This window comes from Oncorhynchus gorbuscha, unplaced genomic scaffold, assembly GCF_021184085.1.
Source record: "Oncorhynchus gorbuscha isolate QuinsamMale2020 ecotype Even-year unplaced genomic scaffold, OgorEven_v1.0 Un_scaffold_1683, whole genome shotgun sequence".
Classification (NCBI taxonomy): domain Eukaryota; kingdom Metazoa; phylum Chordata; class Actinopteri; order Salmoniformes; family Salmonidae; genus Oncorhynchus; species Oncorhynchus gorbuscha.
This window is the reverse complement of record NW_025746390.1, coordinates 71166-99005: the sequence shown is the minus strand read 5'-3', so window position 1 is coordinate 99005 and position 27840 is coordinate 71166. Positions and strand designations below refer to the sequence as shown.

At 43.3% G+C, this 27840-nt stretch overlaps 1 long non-coding RNA gene and 1 pseudogene across 1 annotated transcript; one reads left to right on the top strand and one right to left on the bottom strand.

Annotated features, from left to right (window-relative positions):
• Nucleotides 1–25331, top strand: LOC124023818 (annotated as a pseudogene).
• LOC124023819 lies at nucleotides 15953–16708 on the bottom strand. The gene is made up of 3 exons (XR_006836801.1): nucleotides 16378–16708; nucleotides 16135–16275; nucleotides 15953–16005 (listed from the first exon to the last, which is right to left on the bottom strand). It is a non-coding gene; the product is annotated as an uncharacterized LOC124023819 (long non-coding RNA).
• Nucleotides 25332–27840: the final 2509 nt, after the last annotated feature.

The following is a 27840-nucleotide window of genomic DNA, read 5'->3' as shown; positions in this document are numbered from 1 at the left end:
CTGAATTCAAATTTGGCAAAAATACAGGCCATTTTGACCTGTTATTTAGTTGTTAAAACTACTTGGGGTTGGAGGAGGGGTGAGAAGCTCGCTCATCCTCTCTCTTCTGTGAGACTCAGAGCATGTGATGAACAACCGACTTCTTCAGGCCATTCGCAGATGTGTTGCCTCAACTCCAGGGAATTAACAGCTGACCTCACAGCTGTCTGCTCTGCGCCGGGCGTAAAGGTAATTCATGATATTAATATGCTAAATCAAAGATTATGGTTTTTGTAGCATACGTGATTTCATTTCCATGCAGCGTATTTTCTCTAGAAAAGTAAGTACAAGAAAATGTATAAACATGAATTAGAAAATCTATTCAGAAGTTGCTTTTTAAATCAATCTGGTGATATATTCTGGTTGACTAGACTGACCGCTGGCTGCACTCACAGTAAAACGATGTTAAGATGAGGGGTCAGTCTAGTCAACCGGGCTAATCTGGTCCACCCTGTGGAGTAAGTGGACATTTATCAGGGGTGTCAATGTATCCTTATGTTGTGTTAGCTTGGGTACATGGGTGATAAACCCATATTCTCACTAGTTTTGGTTACTTTACAGGGACCATATTCTCACTAGTTTTGGTTACTTTACAGGGACCATATTCTCACTAGTTTTGGTTACTTTACAGGGGCCATATTCTCACTAGTTTTGGTTACTTTACAGGGACCATATTCTCACTAGTTTTGGTTACTTTACAGGGGCCATATTCTCACTAGTTTTGGTTACTTTACAGGGACCATCTCTGTGTTGCTGTAGAGTACTGGTTCATATTCTCCATAACCATGGACCTGACCGCGCTTTCAGACGACGAGGCCAAGCACGTCTGGGAGGTCATACAGAGAGACTTCACCCTCAGGAAGATAGAAGAAGAGAGACTGGGGTAGGTCACTTTTCAAAAAGGTTCAATATCATATTTCAGAGGTTTAGTGAGAAAATATTAAATTGAATCAATGTTGAAGGGTGGAAGGCTTGGATGTGTTTTTCAATAGCATATCTGACATAACAAACCCCTTGTCTGTATGTGACATATAAAATCATGAAGTCTTACGCTGACAGCATTTAGGACTCTACAACATTGGATACTTATTGTCTGTCTTTTATCTGAATGCCAACACTATAGATTCCATACGAGTCGATCACACTGAGGTCCTCAGCGAACTATATATTAGCCATATGTTTTCCACTGTGTGTGTGTGTGTGTGTGTGTGTGTGTGTGTGTGTGTGTGTGTGTGTGTGTGTGTGTGTGTGTGTGTGTGTGTGTGTGTGTGTGTGTGTGTGTGTGTGTGTGTGTGTGTGTGTGTGTGTGTGTGTGTGTGTGTGTGTGTGTGTGTGTGTGTGTGTGTGTGTGTGTGTGTGTGTGTGTGTAAGTGTAAGTGTAAGTGTGTTCAGGCTTCTGGAATGTAAGTGTGAAACAGGCCTGCTGTTGTGAGTCAGCTCATCACAGTGATCATGGCTTAGTCACAAGGCCCGTTCTGCCTGTACTGTGTCCCAGGGAAAACAAGTTGCCAAGAGGCCTATTCTCTCTGGGACACAAAGACTCCTCTGTCTGTCTTCCTCATCTTGTCATACTTTTAAAGGAAAACAGACTTCCTGCCAGACATCACTTTATTTTATTCACAAACTGTCAGAAGGACATTGTGTTAAATGTTCTCGATAAGTTATGTAATGTAGTCCCTGCTGAAACTGACCAGAACAGAATGGTACATTATAAGTGTGATTCTGCATGCATGATTCCACAGAGCCAATTTTAAACTGATTTATTATAATCCATGGAGTTAACAGGGACTTAATGTTATATTCTTAATGCTATATACTAATCTACTGTATACTGATTTAATGCTATATACTAATCTACTGTATATATAACTATATATTCATCTACTGTATAATGATTTAATGCTATATATTAATCTACTGTATACTGATTTAATGCTATATACTAATCTACTGTATAATGATTTAATGCTATATACTAATCTACTGTATAATGATTTAATGCTATATACTAATCTACTGTATAATGATTTAATGCTATATACTAATCTACTGTATAATGATTTAATGCTATATACTAATCTACTGTATAATGATTTAATGCTATATATTAATCTACTGTATAATGATTTAATGCTATATATTAATCTACTGTATAATGATTTAATGCTATATATTCATCTACTGTATACTGATTTAATGCTATATACTAATCTACTGTATAATGATTTAATGCTATATATTAATCTACTGTATAATGATTTAATGCTATATATTAATCTACTTTATAATGATTTCATGCTATATACTAATATACTGTATAATGATTTAATGCTATATACTAATCTACTGTATAATGATTTAATGCTATATATTAATCTACTTTATAATGATTTCATGCTTTTTTTGTTAGTCTATTTGCGTTGTTTGTAACTTATTTCTTGACTTATTTTATACATAATGTTGCTGCTACAATGTCTTATGACTGAAAATAACTTCTAGACAACAGGACTGCGATTACTCACCACGGACTGGCAGAATCCTTTTTTCCCTTTCACGACGCCTGGTTATACGATGTACCGGCAGGATAGAACAGTGGTGTCTGGTAAGACAAGGGGCGGCGGACTATGTATTTTTGTAAATAACAGCTGGTGCACGATATCTAAGGAAGTCTTGAGCTATTGCTTTCCTGAGGTAGAGTTTCTCATGATACGCTGTAGACCACACTACCTACCAAGAGAGATTTCATCTGTATTCGTCGTAGTTGTTTACATACCACCACAGTCAGAGGCTGGCACTAAGACAGCATTGAATGAGCTGTATTCCGCCATAAGCAAACAAGAAAACACTCACCCAGAGGCGGCGCTCCTAGCAGCCGGGGACTTTAATGCAGGGAAACTTAAATCCGTTTTACCAAATTTGTATCAGCATGTTAAATGTGCAAACAGAGGAAAAATAACAATAAAGTGGTCAGATGAAGCAGATGCTAAGCTACAGCACTGTTTTGCTAGCACAGACTGGAATGTGTTCCGGGATTCCTCCGATGGCATTGAGGAGTACACCACATCAGTCACTGGCTTCATCAATAAGTGCATCGATGACTTCATCCCCACAGTGACCGTACGTAAATACGCCAACCAGAAGCCATGTATTTCAGGCAGCATCCGCACTAAGCTAAAGGCTAGAGCTGCCGCTTTCAAGGAGCGGGACTCTAACCCTGAAGCGTATAAGAAATCCTGCTATGGCCTCTGACGAACCATCAAACAGGAAAAGCGTCAATACAGGACTGAGATCAAATCGTACTACACCGGATCGTCGCTCGTCGGATGTGGCAGGGCTTGCAAACCATTACAGACTACAAAGGGAAGCACAGCCGAGAGCTGCCCAATGACACAAGCCTACCAGACGAGCTAAACTACTTCTATGCTCGATTTAGGCAAATAACACTGAAACATGCATGAGAGCACCAGCTGTTCCGGAAGACTGTGTGATCACGCACTCCGCAGCCGACGTGAGTAAGACCTTTAAACAGATCAATATTCACAAGGACGTGTACTGCAAGCATGCGCTGACCCACTGGCAAGTGTCTTCACTGACATTTTCAACCTCTCCCTGTCTGAGTCTGTAATACCAACATTTTTTAAGCAGACCACCATAGTGCCTGTGCCCAAGAACACTAAGGTAACCTGCCTAAATGACTACCAACCCGTAGCACTCACTTCTGAAGCCATGAAGTGCTTTGAAAGGCTGGTCATGGCTCACATCAATACCATCATCCCAGAAACACTAGACCCACTCCAATTTGCATACCGCCCCAACAGATCCACAGATGATGCAATCTCTATTGCACTCCACAATGCCCTTTCCCACCTGGACAAAAGGAACACCTATGTGTTTCCAAGATGGCGTAGCAATCAGATGTCTTTGTCCTCGTCTTGTCATGTCCCGTGTATATATATTTATATTTTTTTCTTTGCATATATTTTCTTTTTTTCTAAACCTCAACTTCAAAATACTCTCCTGCAACACGCCTCACCCAATTTGGTGTGGATCTGCTTTGTTTCTAAAGTATTTTTCTTTACTTCTGAACCGGAATCCCCCAACAGAAGCAGCCAGCTAACTAACTACTAGCTAGTAGTCAGCTAACCACTGCTAGTGGTCATCAGCTAACCTATAGCTCGGAAAACTCTCGGCAGTTTGCACAACTCGATTCAAACCAGAGCATAACGGACCTATTTTCTCTCCATATCCCCGGATTCAAGCTCTGAATGGAACCCTACTAATCCATCACGACTGGTCTATCGACGTAACCGCACGAGGAGGCTATAACAGACTTCCTCCGTCATGACGTCCCTCTAAGGCCTTCTGCTAGCTTGCTAGCCCCGGCCTGCTATCTGTCTGAATCGCCGTCTCTCCAGCCAGCCTATCTACTCACTGGACTCCTATGATCACTCGGCTATGCATGCCTCTCCCTAATGTCAATATGCCTTGTCCATTGATGTTCTGGTTACTGATTATTGTCTTATTTCACTGTAGAGCCTCTAGCCCTGCTCAACATGCCTTAGCCAACCCTTTAGTTCCACCTCCCACACATGCGGTGACGTCAGCTGGTTTAAATGTTTCTAGAGACAATATCTCTCTCATCATCACTCAATGCCTAGGTTTACCTCCAACGTATTCACATCCTACCATACCATTGACGGTACATTATGCCTTGAATCTATTCTATCGCGCCCAGAAACCTGCTCCTTTTACTCTCTGTTCCGAACATACTAGACGACCAGTTCTTATAGCCTTTAGCCTCTGTTCCTCTGCTGATGTAGAGGTTAATCCAGGCCCTGCAGTGCCTAGCTCCACTCCTATTCCCCAGGTGCTCTCATTTGTTGACTTCTGTAACCACAAAAGCCTTGGTTTCATGCATGTTAACATTAGAAGCCTCCTCCCTGAGTTTGTTTTATTCACTGCTTTAGCACACTCTGCCAACCTGGATGTCCCAGCCGTGTCTGAATCGTGGCTTAGGAAGACCACCAAAAACACTGACATTTCCATCCCTAACTATAACATTTTCAGACAAGATAGACCTGCCAAAGGGGGCAGAGTTGCAATCGACTGCAGAGATAGCCTGCAGAGTTCTGTCTTACTATCCAGGTCTGTACCCAAACAATTCGAGCTTCTACTTTTAAAAATCCACCTTTCTAGAAACAAGTATCTCACCATTGCCACTTGCTATAGACCACCCTCTGCCCCAGCTGTGCCCTGGACACCATATGTGAACTGTTTGCCCCCCATCCATCTTCAGAGTTTGTGCTGCTAGGTGACCTAAACTGGGACATGCTTAACACACCGACCATCCTACAATCTAAGCTTGATGCCCTCAATCTCACACAAATTATCAGTGAACCTACCAGGTACAACCCCAAATCCGTAAACACGGGCACCCTCATAGATATCATCCTAACCAACTTGCCCTCCAAATACACCTCTGCTGTTTTTAACTAAGATCCCAGCGATTACTGCCTCATTGCCTGCATCCGTAATTGGTCAGAGGTCAAATGACCACCCCTCATCACTGTCAAACGCTCCCTAAAACACTTCTGCAAGCAGGCCTTTCCAATCGAACTGGCCCGGGTATCCTGGAAGGATATTGATCTCATCCCGCCAGTAGAGGATGCCTAGTTATTCGATAAAAGTGCCTTCCTCACCATCTTAAATACACATGCTCCATTCAAAAAAATGTAGAACCAGGAACAGATATAGCCCTTGGTTCACTTCAGGCGTGACTGCCCTCGACCAGCACAAAAAACATCCTGTGGTGTACTGCATTAGCATCGAACAGCCCCCGTGATATGCAACTTTTCAGGGAAGTTAGGAACCAATATACCCAGGCAGTTAGGAAAGCTAAGGCTAGCTTTTCAAACAGAAATTTGCATCCTGTAGCACAAACTCAAAAAAACGTTCTGGGACACTGTAAAGTCCATGGAGAATAAGAGCACCTCCTCCCAGCTGCCCACTGCACTGAGGCTAGGAAACTCTGTCACCACCGATAAATCCACTATAATTGAGAATTTCAATAAGCATTTTTCTACGGCTGGCCATGCTTTCCACCTGGCTACCCCTACCCCTGTCAACTGCCCTGCACCCCCCACAGCAACACTCCCAAGCCTCCCCATTTCTCCTTCACCCAAATCCAGATAGGTGATGTTCTGAAAGAGCTGCAAAATATGGACCCCTACAAATCAGCCGGGCTAGACAATCTGGATCCTCTCTTTGTACAATTATCTGCCAAAATTATTGCAACCCCTATTACTAGGCTGTTCAACCTCTCTTTCGTATCGTCTGAGATTCCCAAAGATTGGAAAGTTGCCGCGATCTTCCCCCTCTTCAAAAGGGGAGACACTCTAGACCCAAACTGCTGCAGACATATATCTATCCTACTCTGCCTTTCTAAGGTCTTCGAAAGCCAAGTTAACAAACAGATTACCGATCATTTTGAGTCCCACCATACCTTCTCCGCTATGCAATCTGGTTTCAGAGCTGGTCATGGTTGCACCTCAGCCACGCTCAAGGTCATTAAATTATATCATAACCGCCATCCATAAATGACATTACTATGCAGCCGTATTCATCGACCTGGCCAAGGCTTTCGACTCTGTCAATCACCACATTCTTATCGGCAGACTCAACAGCCTTGGTTTCTCAAATGACTGCCTCGCCTGGTTCACCAACTACTTTCATTGTGTCAGTGTGTCAAATCAGAGGGCCTGTTGTCCGGACCTCTGGCAGTCTCTATGGGGTGCCACAGGGTTCAATTCTCGGGCCGACTCTCTTCTCTGTATACATAAATGATGTCGCTCTTGCTGCTGGTGAGTCTCTGATCCACCTCTACGCAGACTACACCATTCTGTATACTTCTGGCTCTTCTTTGGACACTGTGTTAACTAACCTCCAGATGAGCTTCAATGCCATACAACTCTCCTTCCGTGGCCTCCAACTGCTTTTAATTGCAAGTAAAACTAAATGCATGCTCTTCAACCGATCGCTGCCCGCACCTGCCCGCCCGTCCAGCATCACTACTCTGGATGGTTCTGACTTAGACTATGTCGACAAGTACAAATACCTAGGTGTCTGGCTAGACTGTAAACTCTCCTTCCTGACTCACATTAAGCATCTCCAATCCGAAATTAAATCTAGAATAGGCTTCCTATTTTGCAACAAAGCATTCTTCACTCATGCTGCCCCAAAGCCAATTCCCCTTTGGCCGCCTTTCCTTCCAGTTCTCTGCTGCCAATGACTGGAACAAACTGCAAAAATCATTGAAGGTGAAGACTCATATCTCCGTCACTAGTTTTAAGCACCAGTTGTCAGAGCAGCTCACAGATCCCTGCACCTGTATTGCTTGCCTCACTTCTAGGGAGTTTTTCCTAGCCACCGTGCTTCTACATCTGCATTGCTTGCTGTTTGGGGTTTTAGGCTGGATTTCTGTACAGCACATTGAGATATCAGCTGATGTACGAAGGGCTATATAAATACATTTGATTTGATTTGATTTTATCTGTAAATAACCCATCCAACTACCTCATCCCCTTACTGTATTTATTTATCTTGCTCCTTGCACCCCAGTATCTCCTCTTGCACATTCATCTTCTGCACATCTGTCACTCCAGAGTTTTATTGGTATATTTTAATTACTTCGCCACTATGGCCTATTTATTGTCTTAACTTGCCTCATTTGCACACACTGTATATAGACTTTTTCTACTGTATTATTGACTGAATGTTTTTTTATTCCACTTGTAACTCTGTGTTGTTGTATGTGTCAAACTATTTTGCTTTATCTTGGCCAGGTCGCAGTTGTAAATGAGAAATTGTTCTCAACTAGCCTACCTGGTTAAATACAGATGAAATAAATCAAATCAAATAAAAATGTGAGAATGTTATTCATTGACTACAGCTCAGCACTCAACACCATCGTGACCTCAAAGCTCATCAATAAGCTAAGGACCCTGGGACTAAACACCTAAACACCACCTCTGCAACTGGATCCTGGAGACTCCTGAACATCTAGTCAAATGGCTATTTGCATTGCCCCCCCCCCTTACACCACGGCTACTCTCTGTTGTCATCTATGCACAGTCCCTTTAATATCTCTACCTACATGTACATACTTCCTCAACTAACCAGTGCCCCCGCACATTGACTCTGTATCGGTACCTCCTTGTATATAATCTGGCTATTGTTATTTTACTGCTGCTTTTGTTATTTTACTTACTCTTTAATGACGTGTTACTTTAACTCTTATTTTTATCTGTATTTTGTTTAAACTGCATTGTTGGTTAGGGGGCTCGTAAGTAAGCATTTCACTGTAAGCTCAAGTACACCTGTTGTATTCGGCGCAAGTGACTAATAGAATTAGATTTTACTTGATATATACTAATATACTGTATAATGATTTCATCACTTCTCTATCCCCTCCCCTCCTCCTTCTCCTCTCCTCTTCTTCCCCTCCTCTCCCTCTTCTCCGCTCTTCTCCTCCTCCCCTCCCCTCCTCCTTCTCCTCTCCTCTTCTTCCCCTCCTCTCCCCCTCCTCTCCCCTCTTCTCCGCTCTTCTCCTCCTCCCCTCCCTCCCCTCCCCCTCTCCTCTAGGGACCTAAAGACTAAGATAGAGAAGGAGGACACTAAGATTGAGCTGCTGGGTACTCAGACCACCCTGGTAGACTCTCACTGTATCCGCTGTCTGCAGCCCTTTAAGTTCCTGGTCAACAGTAAGCGACAGTGCATAGACTGTAAGATGTACACCTGCAAGGCATGCAGCCGCTACAACAAGAAGGATCACGGCTGGGTGTGCGACCCCTGTCGTATGACAAGGTGGGGGCCGTGGGTGTCAGGGCATCCTGAACACACAGCATTAAGAGATTCTCCTGAACACATAGTAATAACAGATGAGTTTGGAAACATTTGCAATCGTGTTTGACTGACCAGGTCTTGAACCCAGATCGTCTGTATCATTATGAAGCTTCAGGCAGTCAGAGAAGAGGGCCAACTCTTAAAAGGCTAGTGATAATATATAGTTAGAGAAGAGGGCCAACTCTTAGAAGGATAGTGATAATATATAGTTAGAGAAGAGGGCCAACTCTTAGAAGGATAGTGATAATATATAGTTAGAAGAGGGCCAACTCTTAAAAGGCTAGTGATAATATATAGTTAGAGAAGAGGGCCAACTCTTAAAAGGCTAGTGATAATATATAGTTAGAGAAGAGGGCCAACTCTTAAAAGGCTAGTGATAATATATAGTTAGTTAGAGAAGAGGGCCAACTCTTAGAGAAGAGGGCCAACTCTTAAAAGGCTAGTGATAATATATAGTTAGAGAAGAGGGCCAACTCTTAAAAGGCTAGTGATAATATATAGTTAGAGAAGAGGGCCAACTCTTAGAAGGATAGTGATAATATATAGTTAGAGAAGAGGGCCAACTCTTAAAAGACTAGTGATAATATATAGTTAGAGAAGAGGGCCAACTCTTAAAAGGCTAGTGATAATATATAGTTAGAGAAGAGGGCCAACTCTTAAAAGGCTAGTGATAATATATATTTAGAGAAGAGGGCCAACTCTTAGAAGGATAGTGATAATATATAGTTAGAGATGAGGGCCAACTCTTAAAAGGCTAGTGAGTTAAGGGCCAACTCTTATAGATAATATATAGTTAGAAGAGGGCCAACTCTTAAAGGCTAGTGATAATATATAGTTAGAGAAGAGGGCCAACTCTTAAAAGGCTAGTGATAATATATAGTTAGAGAAGAGGGCCAACTCTTAGAAGGATAGTGATTATAATAGTTAGAGAAGAAGGGCCAACTCTTAAAAGGCTAGTGATAATATATAGTTAGAGAAGAGGGCCAACTCTTAGAAGGCTAGTGATAATATATAGTTAGAGAAGAGGGCCAACTCTTTAGTGATAATATATAGTTAGAGAAGAGGGCCAACTCTTAGAAGGATAGTGATAATATATAGTTAGAGAAGAGGGCCAACTCTTAGAAGGATAGTGATAATATATAGTTAGAGAAGAGGGCCAACTCTTAGAAGGATAGTGATAATATATAGTTAGAGAAGAGGGCCAACTCTTAGAAGGATAGTGATAATATATAGTTAGAGAAGAGGGCCAACTCTTAGAAGGATAGTGATAATATATAGTTAGAGAAGAGGGCCAACTCTTAGAAGGATAGTGATAATATATAGTTAGAGAAGAGGGCCAACTCTTAGAAGGATAGTGATAATATATAGTTAGAGAAGAGGGCCAACTCTTAAAAGGCTAGTGATAATATATAGTTAGAGAAGAGGGCCAACTCTTAGAAGGATAGTGATAATATATAGTTAGAGAAGAGGGCCAACTCTTAGAAGGATAGTGATAATATATAGTTAGAGAAGAGGGCCAACTCTTAGAAGGCTAGTGATAATATATAGTTAGAAGAGGGCCAACTTCTTAAAAGGATAGTGATAATATATAGTTAGAGAAGAGGGCCAACTCTTAGAAGGATAGTGATAATATATAGTTAGAGAAGAGGGCCAACTCTTAGAAGGCTAGTGATAATATATAGTCAGAGAAGAGGGCCAACTCTTAGAAGGATAGTGATAATATAGTTAGTTAGAGAAGAGGGCCAACTCTTAGAAGGATAGTGATAATATATAGTTAGAGAAGAGGGCCAACTCTTAGAAGGATAGTGATAATATAGTTAGTTAGAGATAATATAAGAGGGCCAACTCTTAGAAGGATAGTGATAATATATAGTTAGAGAAGAGGGCCAACTCTTAGAAGGATAGTGATAATGATAGCCAACTTAGAGAAGAGAGAGGGCCAACTCTTAGAAGGATAGTGATAATATATAGTTAGAGAAGAGGGCCAACTCTTAGAAGGATAGTGATAATATATAGTCAGAGAAGAGGGCCAACTCTTAGGATAGTGATAATATATAGTTAGAGAAGAGGGCCAACTCTTAGAAGGATAGTGATAATATATAGTTAGAGAAGAGGGCCAACTCTTAGAAGGATAGTGATAATATATAGTTAGAGAAGAGGGCCAACTCTTAGAAGGATAGTGATAATATATAGTTAGAGAAGAGGGCCAACTCTTAGAAGGATAGTGATAATATATAGTTAGAGAAGAGGGCCAACTCTTAAAAGGCTAGTGATAATATATAGTTAGAGAAGAGGGCCAACTCTTAGAAGGATAGTGATAATATATAGTTAGAGAAGAGGGCCAACTCTTAAAAGGCTAGTGATAATATATAGTTAGAGAAGAGGGCCAACTCTTAGAAGGATAGTGATAATATATAGTTAGAGAAGAGGGCCAACTTCTTAGAAGGATAGTGATAATATAGTTAGTTAGAGAAGAGGGCCAACTCTTAGAAGGCTAGTGATAATATATAGTTAGGATAGTGAAGAAGGGCCAACTCTTAGAAGGCTAGGATACTCTTAGAAGGATAATATATAGTTAGAGAAGAGGGCCAACTCTTAAAAAGGCTAGTGATAATATATAGTTAGAGAAGAGGGCCAACTCTTAGAAGGATAGTGATAATATATAGTTATAGAGAATAGAGCCAAGAGTCCTGTTCAGGTGACATGGTCAGGAAACTATTCTAGCTCTATGGGGTTCATATACATTCCATTGATGATGGGGTTCATATTGAGACTGGAGTGACTCTCCTAGCTCTATGGGGTTCATATTGAGACTGAAGTGACTCTCCTAGCTCTATGGGGTTCATATTGAGACTGGAGTGACTCTCCTAGCTCTATGGGGTTCATATTGAGACTGGAGTGACTCTCCTAGCTCTATGGGGTTCATATTGAGACTGGAGTGACTCTCCTAGCTCTATGGGGTTCATATTGAGACTGGAGTGACTCTCCTAGCTCTATGGGGTTCATATTGAGACTGGAGTGACTCTCCTAGCTCTATGGGGTTCATATTGAGACTGGAGTGACTCTCCTAGCTCTATGGGGTTCATATTGAGACTGAAGTGACTCTCCTAGCTCTATGGGGTTCATATTGAGACTGGAGTGACTCTCCTAGCTCTATGGGGTTCATATTGAGACTGGAGTGACTCTCTCTATGGGGCTATTGAGATGGGTTCATATTGAGTGACTCTCCTAGCTCTATGGGGTTCATATTGAGACTGGAGTGACTCTCCTAGCTCTATGGGGTTCATATTGAGACTGGAGTGACTCTCCTAGCTCTATGGGGTTCATATTGAGACTGGAGTGACTCTCCTAGCTCTATGGGGTTCATATTGAGACTGGAGTGACTCTCCTAGCTCTATGGGGTTCATATTGAGACTGGAGTGACTCTCCTAGCTCTATGGGTTCTATGGGGGTTCATATGGGGTTGAGACTGGAGTGACTCTCCTAGCTCTATGGGGTTCATATTGAGACTGGAGTGACTCTCCTAGCTCTATGGGTTTCATATTGAGACTGGAGTGACTCTCCTGGGGTTCATATTGAGACTGAGGAGTGACTCTCTCTCTAGCTCTATGGGGTTCATATGAGACTGGAGTGACTATGGGGGAGACTGACTCTCCTAGCTCTATGGGGTTCATATTGAGACTGGAGTGACTCTCCTAGCTCTATGGGGGTTCATATTGAGACTGAAGTGACTCTCCTAGCTCTATGGGGTTCATATTGAGACTGAAGTGACTCTCCTAGCTCTATGGGGTTCATATTGAGACTGAATTGACTCTCCTAGCTCTATGGGGTTCATATTGAGACTGGAGTGACTCTCCTAGCTCTATGGGGTTCATATTAGCTCTATGGGGTTCATATTGAGACTGGAGTGACTCTCCTAGCTCTATGGGGTTCATATTGAGACTGGAGTGACTAGCTCTATGGGGTTCATATTGAGACTCTCTCTAGCTCTATGGGGTTCATATTGAGACTGAAGTGACTCTCCTAGCTCTATGGGGTTCATATTGAGACTGAAGTGACTCTCCTAGCTCTATGGGGTTCATATTGAGACTGAAGTGACTCTCCTAGCTCTATGGGGTTCATATTGAGACTGGAGTGACTCTCCTAGCTCTGGGGTTCATATTGAGACTGGAGTGACTCTCCTAGCTCTATGGGGTTCATATTGAGACTGGAGTGACTCTCCTAGCTCTATGGGGTTCATATTGAGACTGAGTGACTCTCCTAGCTCTATGGGGTTCATATTGAGACTGAAGTGACTCTCCTAGCTCTATGGGGTTCATATTGAGACTGGAGTGACTCTCCTAGCTCTATGGGGTTCTATTGAGACTGGAGTGACTCTCATATTGAGACTGGAGTGACTCTCCTAGCTCTATGGGGTTCATATTGAGACTGGAGTGACTCTCCTAGCTCTATGGGGTTCATATTGAGACTAGCTCTATGGGGTTCATATTGAGACTGGAGTGACTCTCCAAGCTCTATGGGGTTCATATTGAGACTGAAGTGACTCTCCTAGCTCTATGGGGTTCATATTGAGACTGAAGTGACTCTCCTAGCTCTATCGGGTTCATATTGAGACTGGAGTGACTCTCCTAGCTCTATGGGGTTCATATTGAGACTGAAGTGACTCTCCTAGCTCTATGGGGTTCATATTGAGACTGAAGTGACTCTTGTGTTTACCTTGCAGGGTCCTGAAAATTGGAACAGTGGGATGGTACCATGACAACGTGCGCACCCGTTTCAAGCGCTTCGGCAGTGCCAAGGTGATGAAGTCTCTTTACAAGCGACTCAATGGAGAGGGTGGGTTCTTTTTGTTTGATTATTGATTCATTGTGCATACTTCTAAATGTAATCACATGTTACAGTTGTGGTTGTTGTTGAGAGTGTCCAAGTGTCACATTTTGGTCACCAAATGATCAGGAGTGTGACACATGGCTGGCTGTAATGAAGAGTCACATGGTAGGGCCTGTAATTGACACCGGGGTGACACAGCCATGCTATGATGACATATGGTCACCACTGGCAGCTGGTGGGAGGAGCTATAAGAGGACGGGCTCATTGTAAACAGAATGGTATCAAACACATTAAACATATGGAAACCACATGTTTGACTCCGTTCCATTGATTCCATTCCAGCCATTACAATGAGCCTGTCCTCCTATAGCTCCTCCCACCAGCCTCCACTAATGGTTACATGTAGCGTTCTAGAACTGGGAACAGTGTTCTAGAACTGAGTGACTGTTGTCTGTTCTGTATTCTAACAGTCCTCTTGACCCAGACCTCACATAGGACGAAGAGATGATTTGAAGTACAGTACCAGTCAAAAGTTTGGACACACCAACTCATTCAAGGGTTTTTCTTTATTTTGACTATTTTCTACATTGTAGAATAGTGAAGACATCAAAACTATGAAATAATCTAGAATCATGTAGTAACCAAAAAAGTGTTAAACAAATCAAAATACATTTTCGATTCTTGCCTTGAAGACAGCTTTGCACACTCTTGGCAGCTTTGCACACTCTCAACCAGCTTCACCTGGAATGCTTTTCCAACAGTCTTGAAGGAGTTCCCACATATGCTGAGCACTTGTTGGCTGCTTTTCCTTCACTCTGCGGTCCAACTCATCCCAAACCATTTCAATTCGGTTGAGGTCAGGTGATTGTGGAGGCCAGGTCATCTGATGCAGCACTCCATCACTCTCCTTCTTGGTCAAATGGAGGTGTGTTTTGGGTCATTGTCCTGTTGAAAAGCAAATGATGGTGCCACAAAGGGCAAACCAAATGGGATGGCGTATTGCTGCAGACTGCTGTGGTAGCCATGCTGGTTAAGTGTGCCTTGATCATCCATTCATCCAGATCATCCAGATCATCCATTCACCTACTCTGCGTCTCATAAAGACGTGGCGATTGGAACCAAAAATCTCACATTTGGATTCAACAGACCAAAGGACAGATTTCCAACGGTCTAATGTTCAGTGCTCATGTTTCTTGGCCCAAGCAAGTCTCTTCTTATTATTGATATCTTTTAGTAGGGGTTTCTTTGCAGCAATTCGACCATGAAGGCCTGATTCACGCAGTCTCCTCTGAACAGTTGATGTTGAGATGTGTCTGTTACTTGAAGTCTGTGAAGCATTTATTTGGGCTGCAATTTCTGAGGCTGTTAACTCTAATGAACATATCCTCTGCAGCAGAGGTAACTCTGGATCTTCCTTTCCTGTGGCGGTCGTCATGAGAGCCAGTTTCATCATAGCGCTTAATGGTTTCTGTGACTGCACTTGAAGAAACTTTCAAAGTTCTTGAAATGTTCCGGGTTGACTGACCTTCATGTCCTAAAGTAATGATGTCCTCTCGTTTCTCGTTGCTTATTTAAGCTGTTCTTTCCATAATATGGACTTGGTCTTTTACCAAATAGGGCTTCTGTATACCACCTCTACCTTGTCAGAACACAACTGATTGGCTCAAATGCATTAAGAAGGAAAGTAATTCCACAAATGAACTTTTAACAAGGAACCCTGTTCATTGAAATGTATTCCAGGTTACTACCTCATGAAGCTGGTTGAGAGAATGCCAAGAGTGTGCAAAGCTGTCATCAAGGCAAAGGGTGGCAACTGAAGAATCTCAAATATAAAATATATTTTGATTCCATATGTGTTATTTTATAGTTTTGATGTCTTCACTATTATTGTAATATGTATAAAATAGTAAAAATAAAGATCTTGGAATGAGCAGGTGACTGGTACTGTCTATATAACTATTAATAACAGAATATCACTTCTCTCTGTCTGCACAGGCGCCCGTCGTGACAGTGACACACAAAGCATGCCTGATTTCCGCAGTAAGTAGAATAGACGAAGGCAATGGGAAAAATATATCAATATTTCAACATACCTGAAAACTGCTTAACCCTGTGGTACTTTTGCATATCATAGTGGAGTTGACAACACCAGCATAAGCACTATGATATGCAAACGTAACAAGGGTTACACAATTTGAGAAGAAAAGAAGTCACCCCTTCTTCTCCCTCTCTCCCCTGTAGATGACAGGTACAATGGTCATGATGAGGACTATGCAGAAGCAGAAGCTCAGCGATACAAAATGGTAAACAGTTTCTCCTCTCAATATCGTTCTGGAGAAACTGGATATCATATCCCAGACTCACCACTTCTCTTTATGTCTCCATCCTGTTGTTCTGTCAGATGCGAAAGAACAAGCGCCTGCTCTCTGTTCATCCCATGGACTTGGATGTGGATATAGAAGAGTATTTTCCACCCCACTCTCGCACTCACTCTCGTCGACAATCCTACCAGGTAGACGGACAAAACAGTCCTGGTTTCTACTAGCCAAAAGTAGTGTATTGTGGGAATAGGGGGTTATTTAAGGTTGTGATGGTTATGTCACCTACAGCAGATCCAGGAGGAGCGAGGTGGTGGTCACCGGGGTGACATGGAGTTCATGGATTCCATGCAGCAACAACAACACCGCATGAACCGTAGGAAGAGCCTGGATAGGTACAACATGCGCCCTGGTAAGCAACAAGCACACACACACTCCCACACAAACACAGACATTAAATCAGAGCTGGTTAGTTTGCGATGTAATGGCATTACAATACTAAAACAACAGTAATCTCACGCCAAACCGACATTTTGTAATATAACCTGAGCTAAAGCGATGGTCCTCAGACGATGGGCAGTATGGGATGGTGCGTGCCCGCTCCCTATCCAAGATCAGCTCCTCTATGAACCGCCAACACTATGTGGACACGTCAGAAGAGGAGGAGGGAGGGCGCAACACCATGTACCAGACCCCCTATCGCCGACGCCCTTCCTACAGCCGAGTTGGCTCTCACGAGAACCTGCAGGCCCCAACACAACAACCGGTAGGATGTGTGTTGGTGTGTGTGTGTGTGTGTGAGAAGGAGAGAATGAAATAGAGCTGAAACAGAGATGAGACAGATGACGTCTCTCTCCACTATTAAACTACCCTGACATGAGACAGATGACATCTCTCTCCACTATTAAACTACCCTGACATGAGACAGATGACGTCACTCTCCACTATTAAACTACCCTGACATGAGACAGATGACGTCTCTCTCCACTATTAAATGACCCTGACATGAGACAGATGACGTCTCTCTCCACTATTAAACTACCCTGACATGAGACAGATGACGTATCTCTCCACTATTAAACTACCCTGACATGAGACAGATGACGTCTCTCTCCACTATTAAACTACCCTGACATGAGACAGATGACGTCTCTCCACTATTAAACTACCCTGACTTGAGACAGATGACATCTCTCTCCACTATTAAACTACCCTGACATGAGATGACGTCTCTCTTCACTATTAAACTACCCTGACATGAGACAGATCTCTTCACTATTAAACTACCCTGACAGATGAGACAGATGAGACAGATCTCTCTCCACTATTAAACTACCCTGACATGAGACAGATGATGAGACAGATGAGACAGATGTCTCTCTCCACTATTAAACTACCCTGACATGAGACAGATGACATCTCTCTCCACTATTAAACTACCCTGACATGAGACAGATGACGTCTCTCTCCACTATTAAACTACCCTGACATGAGACAGATGACGTCTCTCTCCACTTCACTACCCTGACATGAGACAGATACGTCTCTCTCCAATTACCCTGACATGAGACAGATGACATCTCTCTCTTCACTATTAAACTACCCTGACATCTCTCCACTATTAAACTACCCTGACATGAGACAGATGACATCTCTCTCCACTATTAAACTACCCTGACCATAGAAAATGAGCCACATTAACTGAGAAACAAGGGTGGGCTTGTCCTTCCACTCAAGCCTGGGAAGATGGATTTCAAACACTGTTGGGCTGATTTACATTGTACATGTATTTATTGGAAGTTTTGTGTCTCAAGTGATGCATGCTGGGGTTTTTAGTGGATTGAACTTCAGAGAGCAGAACAAAGACAACTTTGTTTCTTGATTTGGATAATTAAAGATTTTTTTAAATTTGTATTTTATTTTATTTTACCTTTATTTAATTAACCAGGAAGGCAAGTTGAGATCAAGTTCTCATTTACAATTGCGACCAGGCCAAGATAAAGCAAAGCAGTTCGACACATACAACAACACAGAGTTACACGTGGAGTAAAACAAACATACAGTCAATAATACAGTAGAAACAAGTCTATATACGAGCAAATGAGGTGAGATAAGGGAGGTAAAAATAAAAAGGCCACGGTGGCGAAGTAAATACAATATAGCAATTAAAAACACTGGATTTGCAGTAGGTGAATGTGCAAAGTAGAAATACTGGGGTGCAAGGGAGCAAAATAAATAAATAAATACAGTAGGGGGTGAGGTAATTGTTTGGGCTATTTATAGATGGGCTATGTACAGGTGCAGTGATCTGTGAGCTGCTCTGACAGCTGGTGCTTAAAGCTAGTGAGGGAGATAAGTGTTTCCAGTTTCAGAGATTTGTGTAGTTCATTCCAGTCATTGGCAGCAGAGAACTGGAAGGAGAGGCGGCCAAAGGGGGAATTGGCCCTGGGGGTGACCAGTGAAATACACCTGCTGGAGCACATGCTACGGGTGGGTGCTGCTATGGTGACCAGCGAGCTGAAATAAGGCGGGACTTTACCTAGCAGTGTCTTGTAGATGACCTGGAACCAGAGCGTTTGGCGACAGGTATGATGCGAGGGCCAGCCAACGAGAGCGAACAGGTCGCAGTGGTGGGTAGTGTATGGGGCTTTGGTGACAAAACGGATGGCACTGTGATAGACTGCATCCAATTTGTTGAGTAGGGTGTTGGAGGTTATTTTGTAAATGACATCGCCAAAGTCGAGGATCGGTAGGATGGTCAGTTTTACAAGGGTATGTTTGGCAGCATGAGTGAAGGATGCTTTGTTGCAAAATAGGAAGCTAATTCTAGATTTAACTTTGGATTGGAGATGTTTGATGTGAGTCTGAAAGGAGAGTTTACAGTCTAACCAGACACCTAGGTATTTGTAGTTGTCCACATATTCTAAGTCAGAACCGTCCAGAGTAGTGATGCTGTATGGGCGGGCAGGTGTAGGCAGCCATCGGTTGAAGAGCATGCATTTATTTTTTACTTATATTTAAGAGCAGTTAGAGGCTACGGAAGGAGAGTTGTATGGCATTGAAGCTCACCTGGAGGGTAGTTAACACAGTGTCCAAAGAAGGGCACACTGAACTCTATAGGAAAAGTAGTTGGTGAACCAGGCGAGGCAATCATTTGAGAAACTGAGGCTGTTGAGTCTGCTGATGAGGATGTGGTGATTGACAGAGTCGAAAGCCTTGGCCAGGTCAATGAATACGGCTGCACAGTATTGTTTCTTATCGATGGCGGTTATGATGTCGTTTAGGACCTTGAGCGTGACTGAGGTGCACCAGCTCTGAAACCAGATTGCATAGCAGAGAAGGTACGGTGGGATTCAAAATGGTCGGTAATCTGTTAACTTGGCTTTCGAAGACCTTAGAAAGGCAGGGTAGGATAGATATAGGTCTGTAGCAGTTTGGGTCAAAAGTGTCCCCCCCTTTGAATAGGGGGATGACCGCAGCTGTTTTCCAATCTTTGGGAATCTCAGACGACACGAAAGAGAAGTTAAACAGGCTAGTAATAGGGGTGGCAATAATTTTGGCAGATCATTTTAGAAAGAAAGGGTCCATATTGTCTAGCCCGGCTGATTTGTAGGGGTCCAGATTTTGCAGCTCTTTCAGAACATCAGCTGACTGGATTTGGGAGAAGGAGAAATGGGGAAGGCTTGGGCGAGTTGCTGTGCTGGGTGCAGTGCTGTTAACCGGGGTAGCGGTAGCCAGGTGGACAGCATGGCCAGACATAGAAAAATGCTTATTGAAATTCTCAATTATGGTGGATTTATCGGCGGTGACAGAGTTTTCTATCCTCAGTGCAATGGGCAGCTGGGAGGAGGTGCTCTTATTCTCCATGGAATTTACAGTGTCCCAGAACCTTTTTGAGTTTGTGTTGCAGGAAGCAAATTTCTGCTTGAAAAAGCTAGCCTTGGCTTTTCTATGCCTGTGTATATTGGTTTCTTACTTCACCGAAAAGTTGCATATCACGGGGGCTGTTCGATGCTAATGCAGAACGCCACAGGATGTTTTTGTGCTGGTTAAGGGCAGTCAGGTCTGCAGAGAACCAAGGGCTATATCTGTTCCTGGTTCTACATTTTTTGAATGGGGCATGCTTATTTGAGATGGTAGAAAGGCATTTTGAAAGAATAACCAGGCATCCTCTAACTGAAGGGATGAGGTCAATATCCTTCCAGGATACCCCGGCCAGGTCGATTAGAAAGGCATGCTTGCTGAAGTGTTTCAGGGAGCGTTTGACAGTGATGAGTGGAGGTCGTTTGACCACTGACCTATTACGGTGTCTTTGTAGGGCAAGTTGGTTAGGTTGATATCTATGAGGGTGCCCGTGTTTATGGTTTTGGGGTTGTACCTGGTAGGTTCATTGATAATTTGTGTGAGATTGATGGCAACAAGCTTAGACTGTAGGATGTAGAATAGGGTGTCTCTCCTGTCATTTTGTATTGGTCTCACCTCACTTGGTCTCACCTCACTCCCTCCTGTCCTGTCATTCTCACCTCACTTGGTCTCACTCCTCTCCTGTCATTTTGTATTGGTCTCACCTCACTTGGTCTCACCTCACTCCTCTCCTGTCATTTTGTATTGGTCTCACCTCACTTGGTCTCACCTCACTCCTCTCCTGTCATTTTGTGGTCTCACCTACCTCACTCCTCTCCTGTCATTTTGTATTGGTCTCACCTCACTTGGTCTCACCTCACTCCTCTCCTGTCAATTGTGATAAACAAGCGAATGTCAGCCATAGAGAGTCTCCTGAACCGGCTGGAGTCCAAGATGACTCTACCCCCGACGATGAGGTAAGAAAGGGTTAAAAACCTTACTACTGCTCTCCTAACAGAGCTTCTTATTGCTTATTGCCTAACCCTTTCTTGGAATAATCATATTAGAGAGAATCACAGCTGTTCATCAAAGGGTAACTTGTTAGCTAACTCTGGCCTTAACCTGTTGTTGCCCAACTAGAGTTGGGACATAAGCAATTCAACTCCTAAACATTCAAGTCTTAAACTGACGAGAACCTAGATGGAACTGACCCCAACCCTGTTTCTGTCCACCTGGAATAAAGTCAAGAAAACTGCCCAGAACAGAGTTCACTGGAGATGCACTGTTGAGGCTCGAGGTTCCAATAGCAGCAAAATGGAAAATAGTCTAGTAAGTCAATCCTGTTTGTATCCACAGGAGACGCCCCCGACCGCTGCACAGATAGAGGAGGAGAAGCTGAGGAGGAAGCTGAGCGAGCTGGCAGGGAACATCAGTGTTCCGTCCTCCGACGAGGAAGCAGGAGGGGGGAAGAAGACCCCTTTATTAAAGAGGGCCGCTGTGAAGAGTAACCTCCCAGTCCTCCCCCTAGAGCCCCTCAGTTCCTCCAGCGATGAGGGGCCCACCGAGGCTCAGCAGGTGAATTTTGGGGGTCCTGTTACCCTGTTACATCTCAGACACACACCAAAAAGCTGTAGCGGAGGTGATAGGATCCAACCACTGATGTGTATAAACCCTGGATTGCTGATGCTATGTAATGGCCAATGAGATGTTTTCAAGCCCCCTGCCTCCATATTGGGACTCTTCCATAGGAGAACTACATAGGAGAACTAGGAGAACTCCATAGGAGAACTACATAGAGAAACTAGGAGAACTACATAGGAGAACTACATAGGAGAACTACTTAGGAGAACTACATAGGAGAAACATAGGAGAACTACATAGGAGAACTACATAGGAGAACTACATAGGAGAACTACATAGGAGAACTACATAGGAGAACTACATAGGAGAACTACATAGGAGAACTACTTAGGAGGAGAACTACATAGGAGAACTACATAGGAGAACTACATAGGAGAACTACTAGGAGAACTCCATAGGAGAACTACATAGGAGAACTACTTAGGAGAACTACATAGGAGAACTACATAGGAGAACTACTTAGGAGAACTCCATAGGAAACTAGGACATAGGAGAGGAGAACTACCATGGGAGAACTCCATAGGAAAACTACATAGGAGGAGAGAACTACATAGGAGAAACTAGGAGAACTACATAGGAGAACTACATAGGAGAACTACATAGGAGAACTACATAGGAGAACTCCATAGGAGAACTACATAGGAGAACTACATAGGAGAACTACATAGGAGAACTACTTAGAGAACTCCATAGGAAAACTAAGGAGAACTACATAGGAGAACTACATAGGAGAACTCCATAGGAGAACTACATAGGAGAACTACTTAGGAGAACTGGGAGAACCATAGGAGAACTACATAGGAGAACTACATAGGAGAACTCCATAGGAAAACTACATGGGAAAACTACATAGGAGAACTCCATAGGAGAACTACATAGGAGAACTACATAGGAGAACTCCATAGGAAAACTACATAGGAGAACTACATAGGAGAACTACTTAGGAGAACTCCATAGGAAAACTACATAGGAGAACTACTTAGGAGAACTACATAGGAGAACTCCATAGGAGAACTACTTAGGAGAACTCCATAGGAAAACTACATAGGAGAACTACATAGGAGAACTCCATAGGAGAACTACTTAGGAGAACCCATGGGAATTAGGAGAATGGAATTCTACAGTATTTCAATAAAATGTATCAAGAACAAAATAACATGTATTTAGGTATTTCTTTTTCAATAAAATGTGGGGACAAAATATCATTTAGGTACAACATATCAACAATAAACAATAAACATTTTAAGGAATACATTTTGTATTTTTATGTTCAGTTCACATGAAATAAATGTGTTTTTGTTTTTTTGTATTTTTTTACCCCTTTTTCTCCCCAATTGTTGGTAAGTCTTGTCCCATCGTTGCAACTCCCCTACGGACTTGAGAGAGGTGAAGGTCGAGAGCCATGCGTCCTCCGAAACTCGACCATGCCAAGCTGCACTGCTTCTTGACATACTGCTTGCTTAACCCGCCACAATGAGTCACGAGAGCGCAATGGAACAATGACATCCCGGCCTGCCAAACCCTCCCTGAACCCGGACGACGCTGAGCCAATTGTGCGCCGCCTTATGGGTCTCCCAGTCACGGCCGGCTGCAACACAGCCTGGGATTGATCCCGGGTCTGTAGTGACGCCTCCAGCATTGTGATGCAGTTCCTTAGACAGCTGCGACACTTGGGAGGCCCCACATAATGTCATTTAAACGTATGCATTAAAGTGTCTGTAATAGAATATACTTGTCAAAAACCAATGTAGACATTAATAAATGCAGGGGGAGTACCAAAATGGCCGTATGGTGGCATCAAAACAACACCCCTGTCAGTCATCTAGGGTTTACATCATTGGCTCCAACCAGGGACCTCTCGTACGCAGAGCTAACATCTTAAAACAATCCCTATCACTCTTTCTAGCACTAATACTCACACTTGTCTTTTCTCACTCGCACTTCAGCACTTTGCTGATAGCTGCTTTACTGAGGAAAAGTTGGACTTACTATGACTGTGATATGTGGTTGCACCAACCGTCAGTCCCTCTGGATAAGAGTCTCTTGCTAAATGACCGCAATGTCAATGTAAATGTCTTCACCATTAGACCAAGACAAAATTCTTGTGGTCTCAGGGTGACATGTGGGCTAGCAAGTCTCAGGCAGGGCTACCTGATCACGAAAGTGTGATTCCAAATCACCTCCGCTACATATAGGAGACGTAGGTACTTTCCCACCGGCTAATTTCTGTTCCCTTACATGGCTTTCAGAGATCCACCGCGGCGGCCCTCTGTGACATCACCAAAGAGTTTCTAAGAACCATTAATGCCGCTGAAAGCGCCATGAACGAGTACTTCCCCTCAATAACGTCTAATGACAGCCCTATGATAACTGACGTGGCTGACGTAAGGAAAGCAGCTGAGTCTTACAGAGAACTTGAGGAAAATGTAAGCTTAAAAATCACACTCTTTTCCTCCTAAGCAATCATAATCCAATCAAAATAGCTGTGTGTCAAGTGTAGGTCTGGAGCCTTTTGTTTAAAGCATGCGAAGAGACGTCTTGTGTTGTCTTAAAGCAGAGATTCGCTTTGTATTCCAAGCAGTCTGGAAACTGTTAGCTTGCTAATGGTGTTTGGTTAGCAGCTCGTCTGTAAGGGTACATTTGTGGTGGTTGTCCTGTGCCCTGTTCCAGGTGTACATGACCTCAGGCAAGTCCTTTGATCTGGAGAAGAAGCTGAGGCATCTGGAGCAGAGTGCCAAGAACCGCTTCGGAGGGGCCACAGACTCGGAGCTGTCTGACCTGGAGGACGTGGTGGCTCTGACTGCACATCGGGTCCAGAGCACTGAGAGTGAGGTAGGTGACGAGGCTCTACTGCGGATTCTACTGAGCAGGCTTTCTACTCAACAGGGATGTGCTGTATGGACTGAAAAGCACACTGTGAACTGTAGATTTCCAAGAACCATTGTGGCCTACAGAGACGCATGAAGAAATAACAATAAAACACAAGAGCTCGTTTAGTTGATCTATTATTTTCAGATAACTTGTTTTCCTTCAGAAGGGGTGTAATTTGTACTTTCTGTCTTTTCCTTCTCTCTTAGGTGTCTGATTTGGAGAACAAACTTGCTGCTCTAAGGGCCTCAGGGAAGAAAAAGGTGAGTATGTTGTGCAGTTCAATAATTCTCTTCAGACCCTCTTGGCTTGCTTTGATGCTTATTGTTGTCGCATGCTGTTGTCTAAAACAACTATTCTATCTGACAGATATCAGGTTCACAGAACAGGAAAAGGTTTAACCAAGACTTCCCCACAAGTAAGGCCCAAAGCATATTGTGATGCCCCTAATATGTTGTCTTTCAGTCCTGACCAACTGTGCTTATGACCATCTCCTCTTGTTTCCACCATCAGAACCCAGCAACGGCTCAGGATCCCTACGGAAATCCAATCACATGTAGAATGACTGTACGACGAATACGCCCAATGAAACTGTCTGTATTGTCTTAGTTACTGAAATATACCTTCAACCTTATCTGTCACTGATCCACTGTATATCTGATGTAAATCTCATATTCACATTGTTACAGTATGTTAATGGTATAACCACACCCACAATGCACAGTAGTTCTGTGCTGTAAAAGCAGGCTACACCATAGCTGTGTTCAATGCAAAAACAACCCTGGTTTACTGCCTGAAAGTCATACGCATTATAAAGTATCCTCTCAGTCTCAATGTCTCTGATGTCTAAACTCATGAAATGCTCTGATGTGATTGGTCAAAAGGGCAATTTGTGGGAAAAGATATCAGAATTGGGCTTCCTGCTGCAAAACAGTCTAAGTTTCCTGATTTAAAAGATGAATCTGTGCCATATAGGCTACCAATATTCAAGCAGAGGCCAAGGTGACTTTCTGTGTTAAAATGGAGTTTGATTAGTGAACACTGGTAAAGTGGTAGTTACTGTAGACTATCATGACCTAGTCTAATAATGACCTTTTGGGTTGCATGGGATTCTGGGAAACAAGCACCACGACTTACTATCTTACATCACCAACTGTGTTACATTCAAATAACAGAGTGTCTGTTACATATTGTCTTAGTACATATCTTTCTGAAAAAGTGAAATGTTGTCTTGACACTGACCAGACAAATATGATATGAAATAACAAGTTATCTAGTCTGGATAATGATCTCTGTTTTCTCTCAATTCATATAAAAAAATATGTCTGAAACCGTTTTCAAGACAATTATAAATATTGCAGTAGGATGAATATATATATATATATACTGTATCATTTGAAAAGCTGCAGTGCGTTTGTTGTCACTGGGCTTCTGCTTCTAATAAATTGTATCACATCTGTTTGAGTGTTTCTATTCTGAGGGGATCTTAACATACACTACAGGTAAGAAGGCCCGTTCTGCCATGCCCATATTGGTATAGTGATTGCAGGCAGACACGTGCTGCCACATTTGAAAAGCTAGTGACACAGCGTTTTCACATTCATACATTATTGCTTTTTAAACAAACACGTGTACTTTTAAGATTTGATTAGACTGTAATAACATATCAATGACACTAAAAACATCAATTAAACTGTAAGACCATATCAATGCACTCCACACTGCCCTTTCCCACCTGGACAAAGGAACGCACTATGTGAGAATGCTGTTCATTGACTACAACTCAGCGTTCAACACCATAGTGCCCTCAAAGCTCATCACTAAGCGTGGTCCTGTAGCTCAGTTGGTAGAGCATGGCGCTTGTAACGCCAGGGTAGTGGGTTCCCCCTGGACCACCCATACGTAGAATGTATGCACACATGACTGTAAGTCGCTTTGGATAAAAGCGTCTGCTAAATGGCATATATTATTATTATATTACTAAGCTAAGGGCCCTTGGACTAAACACGCCCCCAGGTGGTAAGGGTAGGTGACAACACATCCGCCACGCTGATCCTCAACACAGAGGCCCCTCAGGGGTGCATGCTCAGTCCCCTCCTGTACTCCCTGTTCACTCATGACTGCACTGCCAGGCATGACTCCAACACCATCATTAAGTTTGCTGATGACACAACAGTGCTATGCCTGATCAACGACAACGATGAGACAGCCTATAGGGAGGAGGTCAGAGACCTGGCAGTGTGGTACCAGGACAACAACCTCTCCCTCAATGTGAGCAAGACAAAGGAGATGATTGTGGACTACAGGAAAAGAAGGACCGAGCACGCCCCTATTCTCATTGACAAGGTTGTAGTGGAGCAGGTTGAGAGCTTCAAGTTCCTTGGTGTCCACATCACCAACAAACTAACATGGTCCAAGCACACCAAGACAGTCGTGAAGAGGACACGACAAAAACTATTCCCCCTCAGGAGACTGAAAAGATTTGGCATGGGTCCTACAGCTGCACCACCGAGAGCATCCTGACTGGTTGCATCACTGCCTGGTATGGCAACTACTCAGCCTCCAAACGCAAGGCACTACAGAGGGTAGTGCGTACGGCCCAGTACATCACTGGGACCCAGCTTCCTGCCATCCAGAACCTCCTCTCTATACCAGGCAATGTCAGAGGAAGGCCCTAACAATTGTCAAAGACTCCAGCCACCCCAGTCATAGACTGTTCTCTCTGCTACCGCATGGCAATCAGTACTAGAGCGTCAAGTCTAGGTTCAAGAGGCTCCTAAATAACTGCTACCCCAAAGCCATAAGACTCCTGAACAGCTAATCAAATGGCTACCCAGACTATTTACATTACCTCCCCTCCCCCCGGAACGCTGCTGCTACTCTCTGTTATTATCTATGCATAGTCACCTTAATAACGCTACCTCCATGTACATATTACCTCAATTACCTCGACACCGGTGCCCCTGCACATTGACTCTGTACTGGTACCCCCTGTATATAGCCTCCACATTGACTGTGTACTGGTACCCCCTGTATATAGCCTCCACATTGACTCTGTGCCGGTACCCCCTGTATATAGCCTCCACATTGACTGTGTACTGGTACCCCCTGTATATAGCCTCCACATTGACTCTGTGCCGGTACCCCCTGTATATAGCCTCCACATTGACTCTGTACCGGTACCCCCTGTATATAGCCTCCACATTGACTGTGTACTGGTACCCCCTGTATATAGCCTCCACATTGACTCTGTGCCGGTACCCCCTGTATATAGCCTCCACATTGACTCTGTACCGGTACCCCCTGTATATAGCCTCCACATTGACTGTGTACTGGTACCCCCTGTATATAGCCTCCACATTGACTCTGTACCGGTACCCCCTGTATATAGCCTCCACAT